The sequence below is a fragment of the Neopelma chrysocephalum genome, unplaced genomic scaffold, assembly GCF_003984885.1.
Source record: "Neopelma chrysocephalum unplaced genomic scaffold, ASM398488v2 Primary Assembly neopelma1_102, whole genome shotgun sequence".
In the NCBI taxonomy this organism is placed as follows: Eukaryota; Metazoa; Chordata; class Aves; order Passeriformes; family Pipridae; genus Neopelma; species Neopelma chrysocephalum.
Genome location: NW_020897765.1, coordinates 4,521,854 through 4,544,198, shown reverse-complemented (window position 1 = coordinate 4,544,198; position 22,345 = coordinate 4,521,854). Strand labels below are relative to the sequence as shown.

The window sequence follows — 22,345 nt, the reverse complement described above, 5'->3', positions numbered from 1 at the left end:
TCAGCTGTGTTAGGCAGAGACAATTGCACCTCGTCCTCGGCAGCAGAGGTCAGCTTATGACACGGACACAGACAACTGTGCAGCTCAGCTGACGGATGGTAATGTGCTGGGAGATGGCACCTTGACATCGCTGTTTGCATGACTAGACCCTTAGCCACAGCAGATTGTCTCCATAAAGAAACCAAGGAACACTGAGGCAGGTTGTGGCTATAGTTTCAAGGCAGCTTTGTGAGATAAGTGCTGGTAACACATGGCAGCACCTTCCCACTTGAGATTTTGAAACGTCACCTGTTTATGGAGCTGGTACTGCTCTGAGAAGGACACTACACACAGTTCACAGGCCAAAACCTCCGCTGAAGAATAAAATCTGGAGTGCAAATAAATATTTGAGATGTTTGCAGTTTGCAGCAACAGTCAGAAGTTAGTTATTATAACCACAGCTCACACACTGCAGAACCTCTGTAGACTTAGCAGCCACAGTACTGCATGCAGCCTTCTTATTATGTTAAAGGGGAGATTACATGCAAGACTGAAAGCTCTCAGATAGAGACTTCCAATTGCTTTCTTTCCTTGTATATATTTTTCAAAGCAAATATATCTCATGAACATAAATGTTTCTTTGTATGCAGATATAAACAGAAACAAAATTTCCCTGCATTCTCCACCTGCCCCACTGGAAGTAACAAACGAGAGCACTACGGCTGCTGCAGCAGCAAAACTAACAATATCAAGTGAGAAAGATGCTCATTAAACTTCATCATTCTGTCTACTTTAATGATGTTTTTACTTAATAAAAATTCCCTAAGTAGTTGCAAGGATATTAGGCAAGGTCTCTAGTTATGTATCAGGGGCCTAAGCTGTCACTAGCAAGCATGCAGTTCAGGAGGGGCATTCCCAAGAGGAAAGAGCGAATACAGCTTTCTTGTAATAAATTCCAAGAGAATCAATAACCACAGCCTGCCACATTACTTAAGTATTTAGGACAGTAGGTGATCCTTCTAAATTAAACTACAAATTGCAAAATATTGCAATTTACAGCATAAAATCAGGCATGGAGCCTTGTAACTTGAAAGTATACAGTCTTGTTACCAAAATCTCTGAATTTAAAAACTGAACCACAGTTAAAATTAATAAAGTTCAAAAGAATCAGTTTCAAAAACCACCTTCAGCACAACTGTCTTCAAGTCTTCTCTCTTGTACAACAAAATGTTCACTAGCCGAGGGCTACATGCTCCCAGAGATGAAGAGCAAACTTGTGTAAACTAGGGAGCTACTGCAAAGTGTTTGATGCACACATTGATTTTCTTCAGTTCAAGCATTTTGAAAGAGGATTTCGAGATCGAGCCATAAGAAATACACTGCTCTCACTTTATGTCTGTAACAGACCTATAGGGTTGAGTATGCAGTATGAAAAGGACTGCACAGCTAAATACAATCCTGGAGAGATGCTACCTCCAGCTATGTACTGTAATCTGGGAAACAAAGGTGAAACATTCCAGCTTGCTTTTTCAAAAGCTGGAGCTCAGGATCAGGCAGATACTTAGTGCTCAGATGAAGCTTCAAATGTGGGTATTTACAGTGACCCCAAAAGGATGGTCCCAAGCCTCAGCTGCTGAAGCAGGAGACAGGAAAGGCTAAATCAGTGGTAATATCACTAGAAACTCAAAGCTGAAAGAAGTGCTTGCATGACTGGTATATGCTGGCTACCCTGCATTAGTTACAATTCACATGCACTTACAGAGAGGTGCTTTCACCCTAGTGAAAGTTAACTGCTGCTTTGGTATCCCCTCTGAGTGACTGGGACTAGCCTTTTCTCCTGTGAGAGCTTCTAACATGTCACCTTCCCAAACCACATATTCTCCCAGAAAAGGGACAGATACTGGGGTTTAATTTGTTGGTAATATACTAGTGAGAGAAAACAGTGGAGGTTAAAATTACTTTGCAAGTCATATTATTTTGGTAGCTTACCAGTAATGTTTTTATTCTGTGTGACATAAGTTAGATGATTTCAATGAAGAGGACCACTGCATAGCTAAATGAAACCAATATCTGTTTTCCTTACACTTGGATGGCAAGCTGCAGTTTTAGGATTCTTAATAAGGAAGAACAGACAAGAGTGACTCATTTTATTCAGCTAATTTTTTGCCCCTTGTTTGCAAGTGCTCTGAGAGCAGATGGCAGCAGTGTCAGCAATATTCATCATCTGAACAAGCTCTCCCAAGTTTCTTCAACAAACCACATCTTTGGCCTGTCATCAGTCTCTCTCCTCGTGCTCCGCAATGGAGGCAGCACTGGCTGGACGAAGGGGGCAGGTCCTGGAAGTGCCATGTGCTACACTCCAAGAGCCTCTGGGCTACTAAATCTGCAGCTCTTAATGTGCTGTGAAATAGCTCCACTACTTTTAGATCCCTAACAGTTTGCCTTCATCTATAGCCCACTGACTCTGGTAGATCTAATGCTTCAGATTGCCCCAATCTCCACACACCACAGAACCCAGCCCTGAAACACTCCAAAGTGCAATAACCTGTGTTATTTTTCCATTCCTTCCACCTGTGCCAATAATCTTCACAACCCGGAGTTCCGTCAGACTTTGCCTGTCATCACTCTCCCCAATCCCCACTGCGCCCTGCATTTCAGCTTTCAAAGAGCCTTTCTGCATCACCAAAAATCCCTAATCCCCTCAAGTGCTTTCTGGGTGCCAACAGGCACTCAGTAGGGGAACTGATCACCTCTTCCCATCTTGGCTTAGTTTTTTTTTGTAACTAGTTTCATTTTTCGGAGCCCATATTAAATAAGAAGGAAAGGATTCAGTAGAGGTAGAGAGCTAGGTAGCTAAGCCCAAGTCTCCCAGTCAGTGGAGATCTAGCTAATGGAGCCATTGGAGTACAGAGCTTTTTGGGTGATCAAGTACAAGTATCTGCTGTGAGATGCTTAGTTGCATTACCCTGTTAAAGATTTTCACCAACTACAGTGGTCAGCAGGTAACTAGCTGACATGTTGACATGCATGTTTAGCTATTTTAAAATGCTAGCTGAAGTCCACCCGAAGCAACCACTCCCTCCCTGTTCCCGCTTTGCACACTCTCACAAGCTGTTAGCCACCTTACGTTATAGACTCTGCTGAGTCACGCAGTCCAAAGTTGACTTACTGTGAATTTCTGCCTAAAAACACTCCAAATCTCAATAAACGAAAAAAAGTATTCTGCCAAAACTGTTCTGGAGCTCACTGTCTCAGTGACTGTACACCCTCCAAAATAAGCCTACCCATTCCATGGGTCTCCTACCGGCCACTTCATCATTGTTTCCCACAGGGCTCCCTTCTGCTGGATCCCTCCACTATCCCCTTTACATTTGCTGCTCTCTATATACCTGAAGAAAAGAAAGACTCTGCCATGTTTCTCACCCTCTATCCCTACAGGTTACTGTCAGAGACAGATTCTGACCAGAGGGACCTCTGGCCTCAGCTCAGGAGCTCCCTGTCACCAGTCCAGCCCAAACACAGTAGTTTTAAAGAGAATACAGTCCAACTGGATGTATAAGGAGATACTTCAGGGGAGATGTGTCTGTGGGAGGAGATTTCACCTGAGGTAACTATAATTTACAAACACTTGCCCTCCTATAGGGTTCCCAATTGCTAGATAATTTTAATTCTGCCAGACCCATCTGCTCTTAAAATGGTTAATTTAATCCCTACTTCTTTGAACTCTCTATCTTGCATGTTAAGGAGAACTAATTTTTTTTCATAAAGGAATTCCAAGTAGGTATTTCTTTAATTAATACACAATAATAAAAGAAAGCCTTCTCCTTATATTCTCTGAGGCTAGCTGCCTTTTGAAGCAAGTACTTTAAATGTGAGGCTTGTTAGGGAAGCACAGCTGGAAGCTAATAGAAGCCTAGCAAAAAAAAAGATTTTTTTAAAAGGAAAATATACAGGCCAAGATTTGCAAAGCTGGCTAATGACTTTGCATATACAACCTGAAAGACTTTACAAGATCTGGGGCTTTTGACAGAGAGGGTTTTGAAAGCACATGGAACACGAGCATCTGGTTTCCAAAAGTCAGGCCTATCTAACACCCAGGGAGCCCAGCACTGAAAATCTCAGCCATGCTACAAAGCCAAAGAGACACACAAGGGGGCCCTCTGTGGAACTGCCAGAGATTGAAAGAAGAGCGCGTGATCATGCTTAATTTTTTCAAAACAGAGACAAACAGGAATTAAGATCTCATCTAGATAATCTATTATGCTGATTAAAAAAAACCAAACAGCTAGCCCAGTAAAATGAAACAGCAGCCTGAGATGACCAGAGAGAGAACAATTTGTTTCTGCATGTGGAAAGTCCTATGAGACTATCTCAATTATCAAGAATTTCTCACCTGGGACTCGCATCTTCAAGAACATCTGTGAGGGCTGATCTCCCTTCTCATGCTCCATTTCAAATGGACTGATGACTTGTTCAGTCTACACATGCAAACCAGTCCCTGAATCCACCCCCGGCATGGAAGAACTGCATAGGTCAGAACCTGAAGTCCTTAAGGGTGAGAATTCCCACAGATTGCAGAGGAATATTTCTCCCCTTGTTTTCACCAATCAAATGGTGCTTTCCCACTTATATATGACCAGAAGAAACAATTTAGTGCCAGACATAGGCATCAGCTGTTTACCCTGAGGGCTGAAGTAACCACTAGAAAAAATGACATCCTCCACCTAATTCATCAAAAGCAATTAGGAGCCACAGAATCTGCATGAGCAGGCTCAGCTTCTTTGGTAGAAGCCAGCACAGGCAGCTGCACAGAAAAATGCACCACTAAGAAGGAAAAAGACTGCTCAAGTGAGAAAGAAGTATGTTGTGTTCACTGAAGTCCTCTGTATCATCACAGCCCTTGTATTTATGTATTTGTAATTCATGAGCATGTAGTAGATAAATCAACAGTTGCTCCACTTCTCCAAACCATGTTGTTGGTACCACATTCAAGGCCATCTACCTGATCTCAAACTAATCCTGGACAGGCAGCAAACAGGGTGCAGAAAACATACTAGCTTGCAGCACAGACAGCCTCCTGGAGCCAGCTGAACAGTCTTCTTCATTCTTATGTTATTTTAATGCTCTTGTCCACATGGAGTCCTTTGGGCTTCAGTAGAACAGTGCTCATCTTCCTTTCTGAATGCTACACTAAGGGGCTTGCTGCTCAGATAAATCCCCTTACATAATCTTTATTATTGATTTACTACATGCATTTTGCTGTGCATCTAATTAACATTTAAAAAAAGGAAAACAGAGGGTAAAAATAGCTAAGTGCAAGCCAAGGAACTTTCTTTAAGTTATTCTGTGTCTGGCAGGTATGTATTTCTTTTCCAGTAACCAGACAAAGTGTACCAATAAAATGTATAGAAGGGACTCTGGGGAAATACTGATAGAGAGACTCTTCTTTCCTTGTTTGTTTTTTTTTAAGCAAAATTGAAGTGTCTGAGTTAATCTAAGCCTGCTCTGCTGCACACTGAGGATGACCAATTTCATTGGCAGTAGCATGAAGAACATTCAGGGACCTCAACTCCCCCCACACAGGGTTTATACAGTTGCCCTGCTCTGCTGGGCTGGCTCACATCTCTCTCCCAAGATGTCTGCTTCTGCCATCCCGAGTGGCTGCAGGACCAGCTCTCCAATGGCTCCTTAAAACAGACACAAAGATTGAACAGTGACGAGGGACACACTGTCATGGTGGGGAGTTCAACCAAACTAACCACCCTGGATTGCCACTTCTGAGACCCTTGAAGGGGACGGACTAAATCTCGGTCCTGCCACACAACCTAACTGCATGACCCAAAACAAGAAGGCTGTGTGAGCTCTGAGGAGCTCACACAGTGTAAGGAAGCATAGGATTTACTGGGGGATGCTTAGAGGGAGACTTGGGATTGAACAAGAATGTTTAAGGATTATATAGGACTTATGTATGAGTTCTTATGGGGACAGACCAAGAGAGTGGAAGTGAGGGACCAAGGACGATGGCAGAGAACAAGTGCAGGGAAAAGGAGAGAGAATCGGGGGGTAAATAAAGGAGGTCAATAGTGTGTAAGCAGGAGGAGGACAGCACACTTGTTTGGCTGAGCTCTGTGCCAAATCAGCTTCACTTTGTCCTGCCTAAACTCTTATTTTCTGTGTGACTGCCCTCTGTTCTGACAGCATGCATGCACGACCCATCAGCAAAGTTCAAGTCAGACTAGCTGGTCACTAGGATGGACTGAATCCTGGATACTGGAGAGACTAAGGGATGTTAGGATCAGCTTCCAAAAAGGCTGAGGGGCTGTAGTCTGGTAAGACTGGATCTGGGGGCCTGATATTGAAACATCAAGATTTGGGAGCCAGGTATCACCTCATTTTACAGCCAGTTTTGAACAAAGCATCACATCCTTAATATTTGGCAAAGAATTACTGGGTTTTAAGCAAATCTTTGGTGTTTTTCCATGGCTTTTACTGTGCCAACAAAGCTGTTCCAGAATCTTTTCAGGAGGGACCTACGTTATGTGGCAGCCAATAATCTTTATGACAACACTGCAATGAAAATGCCTCTTACTGTAATGAGCAGAGATCATAAGTTAAGCCCCCAGCTACCTTTCCATTATTTTTCATTAGAGTTTTTCTGGCTTTGTTATGCTTCAAGAGTACTCAGGGAATTACCCCAAATTAGGCTCACTAGTCAGCTTTTCATTACTCAGACCACACTGAAACTGAGCAATCAGCAAACTGAACCAGCTCCTGAGGTAACACAAGACACTAACATTTGTTTCAATGTTTACCATTTCTTTTTTAGTTTGTCCTCTTTCTTAAAGCTCTGTTCTGTAAAACAAAGTTGCCTACAGTTGGAGGTGGTTCTAAAACAACAAGAAAATCACATAATATTTTTTTCATGCCATTAACACCTTGAGCAAAGGGTTGGGCTTCCCTTCATCTACCAGAAACAAACTGTGATATACTTATGTTTTCTCGACAGTAGTGTTTTTCCTAGATTTGTGTTCCATAGCGCTCGATGAGGTAGGTGAGATAAGAAGTCTCACTTACTATGTGAATTCTTATCTCTTGGAAAATATCTAATCCATTGCAGATTTTTACACTGGTTTCCTTCTCTCTTGAAAAGCAAGAAGCTGACCATCCTGTTGGAAAACAACAGTAACACTGACATCAGTAAATTCTGATCTCATCCTATCCAGATGACTTCCCAAGTTGCTTTCAGTGTCTTTCAAGGTCCACAGTGTGAAGAACATAGAGCCTTTTGAAAGGCTTTCTTCTCTCCCAACATCTGTCAAGATGAAATGGCAATACAGTGTCAGCCTGATTTTGATTTCACCAAAATCAATACAAGTTTTGCTTCTGATTTCAGTGGGTTCAGTGTTTGGCCTTTAATGTCAATTACCCATGCAAGCAAAAAGGCAAGGTGCGGTTCACAACCTCCAAACTATAAACAACATATGGACAACATCTAGGCTGAGTATGAACAGTGGAGTGAAAATTATGCTTTCTCATCAAGGGCCAATGAGTCACTCTGTGACTTCTTAATGTATGCACTGACCAAAATAGTTTCTCTTGCAAGGAAGGTGGGATTATGCATATCGATCTGGTTTTGCTGAACATCCTTTTGCTATAGGTAGGCAGCACTTATCCTAAATTGTTGGTGCTTATGAATGGTCATGAGTTAGAGGAACGAATACAGAACTTTTACTGAAAAGGACAAGAACTAGTTTACTCATCAGATATTTGCAAAAGGCACCCACGGGAGCCTTCAAGAGTGATGTAAAATAAATCAGTGGTTCCATCTGTGTCTGGGCAAGAGGGAAAGGGACATGGAGCTGAAACCACTTGCACTGAATCAGTCTAAGTGCCACAGCAGCAATGAAGGCAGAAAGAATGCAGCAACGGGGAGCCAAACTCAAGGCTGAAGTCCTTGAGGACAAGTTGCAGATCACCTACTCTGCATCTTCTTAGAAGCATGTTGGAAAACACATTGCAGGGAGGGCAAACAAGGTCCTTGGTGCTTTCTTTCTGGTTCCTCAAAATACAGGCTACTAACATGTTTGCTAAATCCCAGAATATGCACACAAGGTAGAAAACAGGTAACTCCTCTACTTGCGAAAGACAGATATTAGATCGCATATTAGGAAAAATTTATTCACTGAAAGGGTGGTCCAGCATCGGAACAGGCTGCCCAGGTAAGTGGTGGAATCATCATCCCTGTAAGTGTTCAAAATATGTGTAAGTGTGGTGCTTAGAGCCATAGTTTAGTGGTAGACTTGGCAGTGCTGTGCTAATGGTTGGACTCAATGATCTGAAATGCCTTTTCCAACCTTCATGATTCTGTGATTCTAAATCATCTCAGTATTCCCAACGTTTGTAATATAGAGTGGGTTTATGAGAAATACAGTAGTAAGAAAAGCAAAGTGGCAAAAGATTTGCTAACAGCTCTCTTGTCACTGAGAAAGCACTTCATTAGCCTGTCAATTGCAGTGTCTAGGAGACATTTATTGACAACTCACTGCCAATTGATCCAACATCTATATAAAGCTCTTCTTATGCAACAAGTTCGCTGACTCAGACAATGATGAGATCTATAGAGAACTAATAGCTATACTAAGCCTCAAAGTGCTCTAATTTCTAAACAACATTAAACCAGAAGTGGTAAAAACCCATCAGCATCTCAGCAGCTGCACCATATTCACTGCTTACAGCACATTTTAGAATGAAATTCATTTTCATACACTTTGTAGCTGGGGCATGAATGCATGATGAGCAAAAGTCCTTATACAAACAACGTTTTCCACTTCTATGGCCATACGTGCTTGTGGGAGTACTTCTGCATTTTCTACTCCCTCAATTTAGCATGGAAGCGCTCAGACATGTTCAATGCTGTGCACCAACAACTGCTCTGTGTGGTCGGGCCCCTCAGCCTCTCCCCAGGCTGGGGTAATGCTGCAAATGGCTAATTGATCCTGCAGCGGCTTTAACAACTGGCACTCACTTCACACAGCTGGCAGCATTCCTGCAGCGCACACGCTCCTAACCCTTGCTTGCTTTGCTTTGTACTACCTGTTTTATCACTTCATGATAAGGCAGCGTCAAAGACAGCAGGCATAACCTATTCTGGCATCTCCATCTGGCTTTATATATCAGACTTGTGCTGCTCTGGTGGATTAGTTTCAGATCCCTGTTGGCAGATCAAAGGCAGCAATAATAACCACAAATCAATCCCTCTTTAAGGCCTAAAACATCTTCTCCCTCATAGCATGCCTCATTTCTTCACCACTCCAGAGCCCTTATAAATACCAACTTTGCCTAGACACAACAGTTGTATGCAGACGCTCAGGCCCTGGAGAATGTGGCAATGTGTTTTCGCCTGCATTCTTCTATTCAATGACAATCAAAATGAGCAGCATCAGTAGAGAGGGGCTCATGTAGATCATAAACTTGAGTTCCTGAAAGTCAGAAAGCTGCCTGATGCCGAAGTGAGGGCATACATAGAAGATGGCTTGCTTCCCTCAGTCTCATCCCAGGTAATATACTTTCCAGCACTCATCAGTGACAGTGCTGTATTTTCACTGAAGCACCCAGCTACCATCAGCTCACTGCTCAAGTGCTCTAAGCCAACCAACAGATGTTTTCAGATAGAGAATAGATGCATCCTCAGTTGAACAATTGCACTGTGGACCGGTTGCTCTCTAATGGCATTTCCAGCTCACGCCCTTGATTAGCACATGCTCTAGAGAACAGGACTCAGAAAAGGGACTGATAAGGTTCAAGATCCTCAGGGCTCCTCCCATGTAGGGGAAACATTTGGTCCTTTCTACCACGATTGAGCTAGCAGGCTTGAGACTGCACCTGAATTCCTAATGCTCACCTATTAGGATTTAGCTAAAGGCAATGGGACTTAAAATATGACTCAAAGACTAAGTATCAGCTCTCTGCCTGATGCTTTGCTTTACTGCCAAAATGGGATTTTTACTGCAGAAGAAGTAGCGTTTGTTTGCTCCCTCTCCATAACAACTTCACAGTGAAAAAGCTGCATTGACCATGATGTAGCTAGGCAGTTTCCTAGATCCCAACTCATCCAGAAAAAAAAATCTGTGCCTAAATGTGTGCCTAAATGACCCTAAGTAATGTGTGCCTAAAAGACCCTAAATGTTTAGGCCTAAATGTGTCAGGAAAACAGCACTTGTGCTGTAAAAGACATACCTGCACAGGCAGTGAAGACATTAACTCTTCCTCTTATCTTTAAGTCTTTCAGTTCTGTAACTTGCAGTTTGAACAATGTCTCTAAAGAGATGGCAACATTAGCTAGAACAGCAACAGTTCAACATTCCTACATTCTTCTTAAAACGAAACCCAGAGATAAATAGCAAAAATGATAGCTGCTTAAAGATCTCCTGAAATTCTTAAGAAAAAAATGAATCAATTAAAGTCAAACAGACATAAATCCCTGGTGCTGACATTCCACTTGTACAGTTTGCAAAGGCCATAAAGACACAATATTTCAGGGTTACCACATAAGGGCCTGAGAAACATTTTGTCCTAAAATTCTTCAGAATACAAATGTAAAGTACTTTGATCCTGATTTTTTTTCAGTATTCAATTAAGACTCAGTTTCACTCTATTGACTGTTTAACACTCATAATTTTTTACTAGACATATAAAACTAGAACATTGCTTCAACATATGGAAAATCTGGATGGTACATATTGCTCATAGCTGCACACAATTTTAAGAACTGTAACTGTACTATTTCTAGATAATTTTTAAACTATGACAAAGATGAATGCTATTGAAGAAAAATGGCGAGCCTATAAAAAGCTACATGTGTTTGAGTCAATCAAGTAAAGAGAGTATAATTTTTTTCTTATAGTATGATTATCCTCCATGCCAGTGGAAGCAGGAAGTCAGAAAGATTAACCAAAGATCAAGAAAAAAAGACCATCCTCTTCTTCCCCTCTCCTGCTACTGAGCTTAGAAAAATGTCCGAAAAAGGAAAAAAAATTACACTGGCAGGTTCTAATAAACCTTACAGAAGGCCTTAGTGTTGAATTTGCCTTCCCAGTAGTACCTAAAGCACTGCTACTAAAGCAATACAATAAAGTTTATGAACTTGTCTTTACTGCTGCATAATTTATCTTTGAGAAATGATACTATGGTGAACAACTGCTCTCTATGTCAATGGACTGCAGGTTTTATCACAGCAAGCAAATGGGATCAAGACTGAACTCCAAGCTGAAATATATATAACATATTTTTGTGTGAATGAAAAATACTTAATTCAAAAGTTAAATACTACTACACTGAAATGTTTTTTTATGCTTCACATCAACTTCCCAACTAAAAGTCTTTTTGACACCCTTTACACTGAAACTCAAAAGAAACAAATTCCAGAACCTCTCATATTTCTCATATTTCGTTCAAGAAACTTTCCCTTTCGTTTGATTAGTTTCCTGCCTAACAAAAAGCAAATATATCCCTTTATTAAAAAACCTAGCAAAAGCAAAACAAAAATCACTAATCCTAAACCACACTGCAAATTCAAAATAAACATAATAAACATAAGCAAACCCCAACCAAAGCCAAAGGTACACGAACTTCACTTTTTTGCCTAGTCTGGTATTCACGCTATAGTTTGCTCAGACCACTTTCCCACTCCAGAAAATGCTTCTGTTTCAGGGTGTATGCTTTTCTGTCAGGTCAGCAAGTTAATGTGTCTATGCAGCTCTTTAGTTATCAGATTTAATATGATGGAGGCATGGGAAAAGCCAGCCAGAGGGAAAAAAGGAAAAGGAAAGAAAATAGACGAATCCATTTTTGTAACTCAACCCCACCCCCACAAATCAGACAGTGGGAATCGGAAGGTGCAACTGCACAGCGGGACATGCATACGTGCTGTGGAGAAAACTCCATTGTCACTCAAAGCCCATGAGCCCATGCAAAGCTGACAAAGAGTGGTGAGGAATGAGAACAATAGGACACGGACCCACAGAATAATGGGCAGCCTGATTTCTTGCCCAGGACTTTATTAGACAGGTCTGTAGAACACCTTCATAAGGAAACTGTCAGATATATCCTGGAAAAACAACTGTGCTTAGGGACTAATGACCTACAAGTATAGTAGGTGTAACTGTACATAACATCCCTGGATGTTATGATTGTTGGCCGAGTGGCATTTCTCCATGTGTTTGTCTATTACACAAGGGTTTGTGACCTCTTTCAGTACTTAGCAATTGCAGCTGTTTCAGGCATCCAGGTCTGTGGGAATGGCCTACAGACCAAAGAGCCAGTGAGTAGTTAACTCTTTGCCAGAGTTAACACTTCCCCCCCATTTCCCCCTGTCCTAGTTATAACATCTGGGACCAGCTCATCACTGTGTGGGTGTAACCCAAAGCTGTGTGTTCTATACCCTTCCATGCCATTTCCCAGAAACTGTTAACAATAGACCATTTACAGCAGCTGCCCAGAGCATGCCTGACCCCTCAGGCTATAAGCTGGGTGTTAAGAGGCCTGTGAGATAGGAGGATGCTCCTGTCCTCACACCCATTGTGGAACTCCCCGCCCTGAGGGAGGTACTCGGCATTCCTGCCTGAACTGGAGGATATATAATCTTGGGGTCTTGGGACTTCTGGTACCACTCGTGGGATCCAGAGAAGGACTGTGACCACCACTCTCAACCAGACTGAGACCATCATTCTCAACCAGACTGCAACCACCACTCTCGACCGGACTGCAACCACCACTTTCAACCAGACTGCAATCACCACCCTTGACCGGACTGCAACAGCACTCTCACCAACAGGTTTTCCCTCTCCTTTTACTTTGGACTCAGGGGGACCACGTGGGGCTCAGCACGGGGAGAGGGGGGCCCAACGAACACCACTCTGTTTATGCCCCAGGGTGCTGGGTTATACATTTGGGTTTTGTGGGTTAAAATCAATTGCTTGTCTGTATAATTGTATTTATTGTATTATTTTTATTAAATTGTTTTTCTGACTTATAATCTCTCCTTTGAGTCGGGTTCATTTCCCCTGCTGGTTTACCTTTAAACCAGCACACCCCCATATCCTTGCAGGACTTGCTACCAGTACAGTTTAGGAAGGCTGACACCCAGAACAAATTGCCTCAGGGAGAGGAAGAAAGACCAAACTAGAGGAAGGATGGAAGAGAGGAAAGAAGAGTTGTGAGGGCAAGAGGGGGATAAGAGACACACAAAGCTTCATGACCCTGGCATGTGAAAGAGGACAAAGCTGGTATTTTGCAAGAAACATGCAGGTAACTCTCACTTCAGTGAAGACAATGAGCATGGAGGAAAGGAGGGAATAGATGAGCATGTGGACCATGTGAATTCACTAAGCTATTATGGTACAGAATAGAAGAACATAGGGGGCCTCTTGACTGATGCAAGGATCCCTTAAATGCTGTTCTCCTTAGTCTATAATTTTCAGTACCATTACTTCAAGATCAAGCACTGTCAGCATGAGCACAGACTGCAGCAGACCTTTCCCTGTTTAAACATACATGGTGCTTGTCACTTCTTCACATCCATCTCTCAGTCACATTAGCTGCATTAATGAAAAAATAAATGTTGCAAAAGGGAAGTATTAACAGAGCCAATGCCAAGGACATTAATTTAAAAAATGCTATTTACTTTGTATCTGAGCAGTCATATATCTTGATCTTGAGCCTTGTCCAGATTCTGATTCCATGCTATAGCAACAAACTCTGTCCTGACTCTCCTTCCAGCACATGATTCATTCACTCGACATCTTTAGTACTGTACCCATTTGACAGGCTTCATGTGTTTAGTTAAAGTTAATAATTCTTATTTAAGCAAAAATGAGGTTTTTAGTGCAAATCCTGAATAGCGACTTACTGTGAAGTACAGACTCAATACAGCTCAAACTATCTGCTTGAAGAGAGAAGTCCCCTGGCTCCAAACAACAGTTGGCCTGATGCTTTGTGAGAAATTTGCAGATCTGTGGAGAGAGTGGGTGGGTCCCCAGTCTTGAGGGATAAGTGCTAGGTCCAGCGAGCTGCCTACAAATATCACTCAGCATCTGTCTTTGAAGATCCAACAGCTCAGATTCATGGCCCTAGCAAAGACACTTGTGCAGGTAACCCATGTTCCTAAATCTGTTCCACTAACACAAACCAATCACAGATGTCAACTCTGCATTTTCTACGAGTCAAGAGAAAATACTGCAGAGAGCACAAAACTATTGCCAAAGCGCAACGAAAAGGTCAGCCTATGTTTTTTTTTTTGATTTGCCAAGAGAATAAAGCAGTCAGGGCAGGAGAGCCTGTGAGGCCTTTGGGATGTGAGGGTGGTGCTCACATCCCAAAGGATTATCTCCATAGCAGGCACTGTTAGAATTAAACTCAATATTTTCAGGAATGGGAGAGGAAGCAGAAGCAATTACCCTGTCAGGAAATGTGCCAATAGGTAACTTGGAAATAACCTGTGTATGTGAACACAAGGTGAGTTTATTTCCACCACCTCCCCATTTGTCCAAGACATGACTTCAGTGGCTCTTACCAGACTCCAGGTGACCTCGATGCTCTCCTGCTCTCATATCACATTACTGCCCATCTCCCCAGGGGGGCTCTTTGGCAGACATCACATGCTAAGTTAGTGTCACTGAAGCCCCAGCTGATATTCTCTTCAAAACTCCTCTGTTACCCCTTTCTTGGTCTCTATGGCAACGCCCAGGATCCTGCAAACAGCACCAGCCAGCTCGGGGCTCGCTCTACTCTCATTCATCTCAAATGTTTGAAGAATCGCCTCTTTTCCCTGTACAATGTTTCTAAAAACAGAGTTTTACTCCCTGCTGATGTCCCCACATCTTTGACACAGTTCCACTGCTCCATGTCGCAAACTCACCACGGCTGCCCCAAATGAGGTTCCACTCCAGACTAGATAAAAGGGCCAAAATCAAAACCAAACACGTTGTCTAAGTATCACTGGTGGCAGACTGAGGACCTTCTCTTGAAAATCCTGGTTCTTGTGAACAGTTTTCCCTTTTAAAAGCTGTCCCTGCTCAGCAAATGCATTGAAGATCAGCTGTAGAGAGTCAAAAATAAAGACAGAGAGGCAAGGACAAAACGGCAGGACTTTCCTTTGAGCTACGCTTTTTCCAGGATACATCTTCCTTACCTGCTATTTTGTTTAGTTGGGCTGTGACTATTTGTTATTATTACTCTTTACATTCTACCCATTCTGTACTTATGTTAATTCTGGCCTGAGAGAAACAAGAAGATTTCATTTAACTTAATTCTGTTCTTACTGGGGTTTTTTACTATATTCTTGAAATATAATTTCAGTACTGGCAACTTTAGATCAGATATTCTCAGAGCCTTTCTGAACATTTTTTTTTACTTGGGAATTATTTTTAGTAAGGAGGGAGATACACTTGCAGTGTATCTTTTATTTTTGCAAGAACAATGAAGAACAAGCCAGGGGTTCACAACTGCAGTATAAAATAATTAGCACATGAAATAAAAAGTTTGAAGGAAAAAAGAAACTTCCTTGAAGGAATTATCTTCCATAATTTTTGCAAAAATTAGTTTAATAGTACTTCTGTTTATGTGTATGGGGGAAAAAACTATACATGCAACAATGAGAGATCTTAACTTCTCTCACTACATGGGAGAAAACAACAATTTCTTTCAGAAGGAAAGAGTAATTTTCCTTGAGACAGTATATAATTTTCCACACAGAAATGTGTTCATCCAAACCCAACCTACATGTCTCTGTACCTTATGCTCAAATTTTCTCTCACTGCATTCAACACATTAAGTGCTGCCTAACTCCCACCTCCTGAATTCAGCAAAAATCCCCATTTCTTCCTTTAAAAACCACCTTTTGAAATAGAATGTATTCTTATTGTTATGGCCTAGAACTTAGAGGCTAAAAATAGCCATTAGTTAACAACCTACCTATTACCCTGTAAAGTGTTAAAAACGTGTGAACCCCTGCTGTAAGGAAATTGCCCAAAGAAAAGGGCAGAGCACACTCCCCTGTCCGGAGAGCAAAAATGTACCTAGGCTTTATCACTTAAAAAGCCTTGCTCTTTTATCCTGCCGTCCTGGCTAACGTTTGTTAGCCAGCAAATAAAAGGGTGGGCCACAGCATAGCCAAGGGTTTCACATCCCTGCACATGCTCACGCATCTTGGTCAGCATCTAAATCCTGGGAGCTCTGTACCTCTTCTGAAGCCACCTCACCACCCTAGGGACAGGAGATGCTTTAGATTATGCACCACCACCATATTTAGCACACTGAAAGCAGCACACCCCTTACACACTTGAGCTATGAAGTCAAAGTGTTTGCTAGTTATTGAATTAAAATAGGGGAGGGGATGTACTGAAACCTGCACTTTTCTAGAAGCACGAGGAAGAGATGATTCAAAATTGCTCAGAATAATTTTAAAGCCTGTTAGTTCAAGCTATGTTCCTAAAATAATATGACTCAAGTAATTCAAAGCAGTCACTGAGTTTAGCAATATAGTGGTATTAAAGGAAGTGCAGTTGACCCAAAGTAAACATGGTAAACCAAAATCACGCAAACCCCCCCCAGAGTTCTAAGAAGCCAAGCAAGAAAACAGAAGTTGGTTGTGCTTTTGACATTTGTCCATCATCCCTCTCTCCCACCTACTGATTGGTAATGGGAGGAAAAGGCTGCCAATAATCTTTTATATCCTATCTTTTCATTATTTGTATCCCTGATTTCTGCTTTTACTAAATGCTCCATTTTTCTGCTATTGCTGCACTTCCTCCTATCTATTCTCTTTGCCTAATCAGCTGACCCTTCTCATTTATCTCCCCTGTCCAGAATCTCGGCTCTTCCCATTTCTCTTCCCCTTCCAGCTCATCAGCCTTCATCTTCTTACTGGTCTTCCTCCTGTACCACTTTTATGCTTTCTTCTTTCCTTTCCTTGTTTCTCATCCTTTTATAACTCCTTTTTTTAATATACAATACTTATCTTTCCATTTGTGCGCCCTTTTTGCCTCTCAGGTGGTTGGATCTGAAGAGGAGTTTTGAGACATTAAAGTAGGAAATGAATGGCCACACACAGCACAAAGGAGATCTGCTAAAATCTGTTTTAAGGTATTTCCACGGATCCCATATCATCGTTCAAAATAATATTTTAGAAGTATTTTAAAAGAATTTTGTATGAAACATTTCATATAAATCTTCATGGGAACTGCAGTAAGTTCCATTTTTTTCCTTAGAAAGCAGGCATGAAATAAAAGTTATTACTGACATCTGTCATATTTCAAATTAGTTTATAAAATTTAGTGGTGGCAGCAACAGATGTAGCATAAAACACTGTGAAACAATCTCCCTAATAGAGAGCATCCTTTAAGAAAAGCAGCTTCATCATTGACAGTCATTTAGTAACACAGGAGGCAGCTTCCCAGAAGATATCTGCTGCTGTTATATTAGAGGTAATTAAACTATGAGGTGATTTATTTCTTTGCAGCCACGTAATTGAATTTTCTAAAGCCATTAATGATACCTTATGAAAGTATCAGCAGATGTAGAACATGATTATCCACAGCAAAACTGTGTTTACAACACATAGAGCCACAAAAATTCTATAGAATGCCATTTATTGGCAAAACATTAATATATTAAACCACAAAGGACAGTGCACTGAGGGTAGAAATGCTGTCACTAAATGTACATCCCTCCACCTCAGCTCCCTCTTCCCTATGATTGACAGTGATTTTCAGAGAGTAGGCTTTATCTCCAGGCAAGAAAAATCTGTGTACATAAGAAATAGTTTTACACTAGTTCTATTGCAGCACTATTGATTACTAAAGGAAGCTGCAGGCAAAAAATTTATATATGTAAAAATAATGTGTATTTAAGAGTAGAAAAAACCTCCTACATATAGAAATTTAAAGGAATATCAATGCCTCACATATTTTCCCCACCATATTACCTAATCCAGCAAAAAAATCCTTGATATGTCATTTTCTGATTGATGAGCACAGAGAGCTGAGACCTGAGCACAGAATTTTATTGCTGAAGACATTTTCATCTGCAGCCAAATCACCAGGGAAACACTTTGTCAAACAACTTCATTCTGCAGGGAGACTTTGTGACAATATTGGCAACTTAAGAATTTGTTCTGGTTTTTCCAATAGCATCTACCTGTCCATGTTGAGAAATATTTTACAGCAGCACTGCAATTTATGCAGATGTCCAGCTTAAAACTTGGGAACAAGTGTTTCACATTTCATTGCAACAATATGTAAAATGTAGATGTTCAAGCTCTACTTTTTAAAAAAATATTTATCTCCATATAAGTGATCCAATATATTTTTTGGAAAAGTTTCACACCAAGCACCTGTACTTTCATAATAACTGATCTTATATCAAGCATCTGCAGGGCTACAAAATGATACATGTTTTCATATCAAAGAGCTCCAGTGCTTCTTTTACCCCTTTTTGTTTGTGGGTTTGGGGTTTTTTTGCAACTGAGGGGGCATTTTGAATCTAACAAAATGCTGCTTTTACATCATCAAATTAGGCAAGATGCTAGGCTTCCAGCAGGGAAGATTATAGGTTGATATATTCACATACTTGCTGTTCCTGAAAAAGGAAACTGAGTCTTGTTGATTGTCTTGAAGCTTCTAATTGTTTTCTCTGTGGAACAACATTCCCATGTTTCACAATTTTTTACTGAGGTGGCAGCAAGAGTGACTTGCTATGAAATTTCCTCAGCTGAGTAACAGTTATTTGGTGCTCTCAATGGCTCAGCTGTGCTGTCCACAATGGGCTAAACCTGATAAATCCAGAAACAGAGTCTCAGTCAGGGTTTATGTATAAAATTGTGTGTACAATTCCTTTGTTCATAGATGAGCATAAAACCCAAAATGAATGGCCAAACAAGATGGTTAAGACTACCTGATGTGATGGAGTGGGAGAAGCAAAGAGTGTTACTGTTTCTCAAAAGTCAGGACATACTTTCATCTCAGCAGATAAACAGCAAGGAACTCCCATCTTCAATTCAAGCTAATGGTAAAACTCCAGTCCCTTGCATTGAACAGGGTTGGTTTCTCCTTGGGATTCTAGGGTTAAACCCTCTAAGCCTAATTGATAATTCTGTATCTGAAAATGATGGGTTAAGATGAATAATTACAATTTTTCTCAGAGAAGTTTCCTTAGATACTGCAATGACATTTTACCTGAGCAATCTGCTTATGGCACTGTTCCACTGACCAATATAAAGGATGTGGGATCAAGGGCTTAATTCTTGCTGCCAGTCAGCTTGCAAATAAAAAGGCTTTCATCCAGCACTGAGCATCCATTTCCACCATGCCTATCACCACAGGATCCACTCAAACCCTCGCTGCTGCCCATCTTCCTGATATTGGCCTTTGGAAACACAGACAGAATTATGCTTTAAAAAAACTCACACTGTGCCACATATGTATCAAGCAAAAATAACAGGCTGAAATATGCTCTGAGCAGGTTACCACCAACTTCATTACCTTTTTTTAAGCTACAAAGACACTTTAATAGTTATCTCTTATGAAACATATTTCTCTATGTAAACCGCTCTTACCTGAAACTTTAGATCAAGTGCCACCTCAGACAAATCACTCCCTTTGTTTCTACTTCGTGATCTTTGGCTTGTTGATCTGGTTACTACACCTTGCAGTTCAAATGGCATACAAATAAATATAAACCAAATGACCACGTAGAAGTTCTTATACTCCAGAAAGCAGAGAGCACGAGGACAGGTTGACTGAAGACCTCACCTCACATCTAGAAGGGGAAGTGCTTTTCCCTTTCTACCAGAGCATATGAACACAGCTTGTTACAGGCACTGCTGCGTTAACATGACAGGTTTACAAGGCCCTGGCTTGCTCAGCAGTAATGATCCTTCAACATCCCTGTCAGATCAATGCACAGCTTTCCTCAGGACCTGCTTACTGGAACACTGGTCAGGAGGGACTGTAACTTTGCAAAACCATGTTCAAACCAGATGGCTCTACCAGGAGCTGCTGTAGGGAGAGACATGGGGCTGTTTGCAAAGTCCTCTGATTCAGGATGCTGGAGTAATGCATCCCTGACCCTTCGTTGACCACTCTGCAGCTCAGCTTTTACTCTTACCTAGAATCATTGAGGATTTTCACCTCATGATCTAGTTTTGTTTCAAGCCCTTTCCCACCACTGGGCTGTAATTTTTGGCAAAGTCATACCCCATCTGGTCTTTGTCCCCCAAATAGGAGACAAGAGGGAGGCAGTTAAGGTATTGTCCTGAACATACTTTGACAAACTGCAAATGTAAAGAAAACATGCGACATCTCATTACCATAAAAACATGCTGTTTTTTAATCTCTCCTAAACATAAGTGTAGCTACACATAGCTTGATCATGAAGACCTGTTCAAAAATAGAAATAAAACAAAACACCCAAGAAACGACAGCTCAGCAATTAATGTTGGGCAATGAGTCATTTCTTATAAGGAGTCCCTACATCAACTTTCTCCTCAGAGACAAAAAGGTATTTGAGTGGAGGGGGCAGGCGAGAAAGGTTTGATAAAGATCAGTTTATTTTTTTAAATGTCTCACTGTTACAATCTAACTTGGTGAAACTAAATTTCAATATTTTTTCTATTTAAGCCATTATGTTCTAATCCTCTTGCTCTATTCAAAAGTAATAGCTGTGAACAGCATTGCTATTAGTCCAAAGGGAATTCAGACAGTAATTATTCATAGTTACCTTAATCACAGATGCAGAATGTATAAATAAAAAATAATTTCTCATTTTGAAAGTATTATTTTTTTGACAGTCGAAAGTCTACCCCACAATTTGGAAGCTGTTTCTCAAGCTTCTTAATTTTCCCTCCTCAGAATTACTAACATGAAAATACATTCTTTCAAAATGTCAAACATCAGGCACTAACACTGCATGTGTCTGAGTCTCAAACGTGGCTTCACTGAAGTGACACTGCCTATTTAAAACCTGCCTTCTCTGAGAGGAAAGACTAACCAAATATCTAACCAAAGCATGCTAACATTGCTTCAGCTTAGGAGGCTGGACACCAGCATCTCAGAGATGTCAGAAGACTGGTACTACAGCCCTAACAGCAACCTTTAGGGCACAAATATTAGTTTCACGTAAAACAAGGCAGCATTACAGTAACTCAAGAGGAATGTATGTTGCCGTTCCGTGCACGTAATTTCTTAATAGGAATTTATCCAACTGATCTGTTTTAGAAGAAAGCAAAAAACAGAGTGCTGGATGGCAAGAGCAGCCAACACCAGGAAGAATGGAACAAAGCTGGTGTGGTCTCCTTGCTGGGGTCCCATCACTGGGGGCAGTTACACAGTTAAGGTCATAATGGAGCAACTATAGACATTGCATTTTCAATCTGCTTCAAAACTATTATTTAATTCCTAATATATTGCAGTCTCCATCTGAACACCAGAAATAGTATAAAATTAGGACTCAGTACTTATTCATGAGATCAAATTTAAGCAATTCTTCTTTTCAAGATCGCAAGTTTAATTCTTCTCTCATTTGCTCACACACAGAAAAGGAGTAACTCTGCCGAGGTCAATGTCAGTGCAAGAAAGGGATGAGTCATTCCTAAACTGCAGGTCTGTTGAAAAGGAAGAAGTGATTTCCCAGCCAAGGCAGCACAGACAACAGAAGCAGCGAAGAAGCAGAGCTATGAGTTTCAGCTGCACAAGACTGCTGAGCCTTATGTTGTTGTATCTTTAATGTTATTCGTACTCATTAAAGCCAGCTCGAATACTTTCCGGCATGCTGGGTACCAGAATTTCCTCTTAAGAACAGACAAAAGCAAGGTAGTAAATGTGCTCAGTTTACATGCCATGGGACTGATCCTTGCTAGGTGTAAACTGGAACAGCATGATGGACCTCTTAGGTCAGTGGACAATTTCTATTTTACTTTCAGAAGTTAGGAGATTACAGTATATATGTTTTATCCTTTTCTTACATTCCAGGGTAAAAGATCTTGCCTTTGATACAACTGTCAAGACTATACTCAAGAATTAATGGGTGGACTGGCTGTGGTGATAAACAAACAAGTCCTCAGATGACAAAGAAACGTTACCAACACAATCAAGTCAAATTGGGAACACACATAGTGCACAAAGAAACCAGCAGATTACATTAAAAGCCACTGAAATGATTGCAAGGAGGTCTACATTTAATTACCAGGATACAAGATTCAGATGGACAGACAGAACAAAAAGAGACAAAATGAAACACAACCCTAAAGGTGCCTCCTACACGGCAGAAAAGAACTGAAAAAAAAAGTAATGAATATTTTACAGGTTCAAGTATT

At 41.0% G+C, this 22,345-nt stretch overlaps 1 protein-coding gene across 3 annotated transcripts in view; it reads right to left on the bottom strand.

The window, feature by feature from the left end:
• Nucleotides 1-22,345, bottom strand: part of RSU1 (Ras suppressor protein 1) — a 104,952-nt gene that overhangs the window by 3,839 nt on the left and 78,768 nt on the right. Inside the window, exon 9 of one of the 3 annotated variants that reach the window (XR_003536225.1) lies at nucleotides 19,209-19,398. The exons of the other annotated variants lie outside the window; for them this stretch is intronic. The gene's annotated coding sequence lies outside the window, so the exon portion shown is untranslated. The remainder of the gene's footprint in view (nucleotides 1-19,208; nucleotides 19,399-22,345) is intronic. 3 annotated transcript variants of the gene reach the window in all.